The 3952-nt window shown below is 43.3% G+C and overlaps 1 pseudogene; it reads left to right on the forward strand.

Annotated features, from left to right (window-relative positions):
• The first annotated feature begins 1055 nt into the window (after positions 1-1055).
• Positions 1056-3000, forward strand: LOC105875945 (uncharacterized protein KIAA0087-like; annotated as a pseudogene).
• Positions 3001-3952: the final 952 nt, after the last annotated feature.

Here is a 3952-nt window from a genome sequence, read left to right on the forward strand (position 1 = left end):
CAGGCTGGTCTCAAACTCCTGAGTTCAAGTGATCTTTCTGCCTCAGCCTCCCAAAGTGCTAGTATTATAGGCGTGAGCCACTACATACAGAATTATTTAAAAGAGTAAGATGTTAGAAGCCCAAATATCTATTATACAGGGGATTGGTTAAATATATTGTCAGAACATATTCCTGATACATTCTGTAGTATAAATATCAATACAGTATCACAAGCATTCAAAGTAACATTGCAGAGATACTTAACAGAATGGGAAATATTCGTGGCATATTATTAAATTTAAAAAGTTAAAAAAATTATATATATTAATTTCTTTGTAAATTACTACACATAAATATTTCTTTGTAAAATAGACATGCATGTCTATGCACAGACAAAAATGTGGGAAGATGACACTAAAATATTAACAGTGGTTAATGAGTGGTAGGGTTATATATTTCTGTCTCTTTTTAAAATATGTATTTTATAAATTTCATACAGTAAGTATTACTTCTGATACAAGAAAAAATTGTGTTAAAATTAGTTGTTTTTTTAACATGATGGCGTTAAGTCCAATTTAAAAGGTAGTGACTTGGGTCTGCTTCTGTAATCTTAATTCTGCCATCCTTTCAGAAAGAGTCAGTATTTCACGTCACCTACTTTGTTGTTTTGCAAGACTCTATTCAAAGGCTTTGTTCAACTGGTCACCCAATGTGCACTTAAGAACCCAGGCAATAAATTCCTTCTTGAGTTTGTTCCAGGAAACAGCGTGGCTCGGCACAAAAGATGTACATGCTGTATTTTGTCAGATGATGTGAACTATGTCACCCCAGATTTTCCCTTTTGCCTTAGCTCAGAGCCATGCCTAGCTGTTTTAATGATCTCATCTCAGATGCCTGGTAACATCTAATTCCTGTGCTCCTTTTCAGTTATTTCAGTTCTACTTTCTTCCTCTATCATTCTGGGTTTTTTTGGTGCGTTTACTTGTAAAAGAGATCCAGATATATTTTGGAAATAGATTTGAATTACAAAAACATCCTATAGAAGCAAATCCTAAATACATATAAATATTTTACCATGATTGTACAAAGAAAGCTCCTATTGCCTCGTGGGGACGTGGTGTGTGTCCACAGAGCTCCAGCTACACGGGTGAGTGACACCAGAGGAGGAACCCCGGGGAGAATTGAAGCATGGGAGTCATCTCATTTCCCTTGCTCAGGTGCGAGAGCCTCTGCCCGCTGCCTGGCGCTGATAGGGACAGGCCAGCTTCCCTGCCTGCAGGAGCAGCCGGGGCAGCCCCCTGTGACCTGGAGAGGGAACCTAGGAAGGGCAGGTGTCCTCCCTCCTTCCTTAGGAGTCTCTGTGTGCCCTTCTGGGTAGCATTTGCTCTCCTGGGCTCCTTCATGCACGTGGTTCCCAGTCACAGAGTCAGCCCCCTCAGTTCAACTGGGTCCCTGTTCAGCGAGCGTTATCCTGCGCCCAGCTGCGGGGGTGGACAATGGAGATGAGAAGGAGGAAGGAGAAAGGGATGATGCGGTGGTTGGTGGTAGAGAAGGAGAGATACAGACAGAGAAACAGAACAGACACACACAGAGCACACAGAACATGTTTAATTAATACTGACATTTATCCAGCTGTACTTGAAACCAGGGTGGGAATAATTGCAGTTCATTGTATTGTTTTAGGTGAAGATGGGAGAAATAAATGGAACTGTCAAAGCTGCAAGCCTTCCCATCTTCATTATAAATAAAGAATTAAGAAATGAAAAGCAGTAAGCAGAAAGGCAGGGGTTCAGAGATTTCTTTTTCTTCCTCCAAGGCAATGTCCCCATCAACACATCCTGTTTTCTGTCCTGCTACTTACAGTTACTTCATTTTCTCCTCCCTTGAGAAGGGTCTCCCAGAGCCCCTCCATGCCACCCCTCCATGCCAGCCCCTGGGAGGCTACCTCTCTCCCAGTCTGAACTTCTTCATACACCAGCTGTGCCCCTCCCTCACCTTCAGAGCACCCCACTCCCCAGTTTTTCTTTCCAGTTCTGGGAAAATGCCTTATTCAAAAGCTGTCTGTGCATTAACCAAGCGAAGCCTCTTAATGATCCCTTGAGGTAGATACCGTAACACCATTTCACAGAGGTGGAAACTAAGCCTCAGAGAAGTTGAGTAACTCAACCTGGGTCACACAGCTCCGGCCTGATCTGAGCCGCAAAGCTAAGATTCAAGCCAGTCAGCTGATTCCTGTGCAAGTGCGCTGCCCTGTGTCTCACTGCTTTCCTGCGAAATCTCAGGGATTGTCTGGCTTAATGTGCACCCGACACAGAAGAGGAAACTGAGGCTCAGAGAGGTGAAGTGACTTGCCCAAGGTCACCCCGACTATGCCACTTAGCCTTGGGCTTTCTCCCCTTCAGCTCATTATATTCAAATACTTCAGCTGATACATTCAGGTGCTAAAAAGCTGCCACTAAAATTACAGCCAGCATTTTCTAAGAGAAAGCAGCTTAGTTTTGGCCTCTTTCCCCATCTTGTTTTTTTTTAACCAGAAGTCTAATAAACAACACAGCTGTGATTTTTGTTTCATCTCCTTTCATTCCTTCTCCCTGCCCTCAGGGTGAGGGTGTCAGTGTGTGACAACATGGCTCTAACATGGACCAGTGAGAGAAGAAAAAGGGTTGGAAAAGACAAGAAGAGAATCAGCTCTTTGCACACCCCCTCTCGCCAAGTGCTCTTTCTCTCTCTCTTCCTTTCCACCGGATGAACTCCTTGAGTCTCTGGGAATCCAGTCTCAATCTGTTAGGCTTGGAAAGGGACCGAAGCCAAAGGCTGGTCTGTGAGAGAAAGAGAAGACACACAGGGAACTGAGAATTACTTTGAAACGCCATACCCGCCACGGTGCAGGGGGCAAGCTGGCCTAGCCCCTGTGAGCCGCTGCTTCTCCTGGCTTGAGAAGGGGTCAGCTGCCTGCTTCTATCAGATTCATGGACACTATCAAGAAAAGAGACCAGTCTGAGACATTTGATGCTTGTTGAAACATGGAAGAATAACCATTGATTGAGACACATGGGGTGGTAGAAAGAGCATGGACTTGTGAATCAGGTGGATTTCATTTGGAGTTGGTACTAAGCTACTGACTAGCCACTCTGCTAGTGGTCTTGGGAAAGTCATTTAACCTTTGTGAACCTCAGCTTCTCATCTGTAAAAGGGGACACGAGCACACAGTGGGCTATCAACATATATATTTGTTGCATTGAAATGTGAGTATTCAAAATCATTTGGGTTGCCGGTTGAAAATAAGCAGAATAGCTCAATTCCTGTCCATCTGGAATCCAATTGTCCAGTGTGGAGTTTCAAAGGTAACAAAGATCCCAATGACAGAATATCACTGGGGTAATCCTAAAATTTACTGGGCGATCTGCAAGATCCTAGGTGGTGACTACATCCTGGGGGCACGGCACAATGTACAATACACATAGTCAGATCTCCGTGAGAGTTTGTCAGAACTGATTTGAATTTGTAGCATGCTTCCTTATGAGTATTTGTTGCATGGACACACTATCTCTCACACACACACACACACACACACACACACACACACACACACAAAACAAAGAAACTCACATTGTAATAAGTGAAGTCAAACCATTACATTCAACCAAAATGAGCTCCTGCAGAGTTCAACAATGAGTCTCAGTTTTCTCTCTAATATCCTAATGGGCTAGAATATACACAGGCTTTTAAATCATATATTTATTATCCAAACACTAGCAGACATTTAACTGAAATCTGGAAGCATTTTGTCAAGAAAGAAAAGAACTAATGAAAGAGAGAGAAAAGTGGCATTTCATAGCTGTTTTACCACATCACAACTCCAGCAAAACCAACCCCATCCTTGCCTAGTCCCCGATGGCTCTGCCAGCAGAAAGAGTGAACTGGAGCAGATTTAAGTTTTCAAATGCCGCCTAATGTCATTTGGGCAAATTA

The sequence above is a fragment of the Microcebus murinus genome, chromosome 9, assembly GCF_040939455.1.
Source record: "Microcebus murinus isolate Inina chromosome 9, M.murinus_Inina_mat1.0, whole genome shotgun sequence".
In the NCBI taxonomy this organism is placed as follows: Eukaryota; Metazoa; Chordata; class Mammalia; order Primates; family Cheirogaleidae; genus Microcebus; species Microcebus murinus.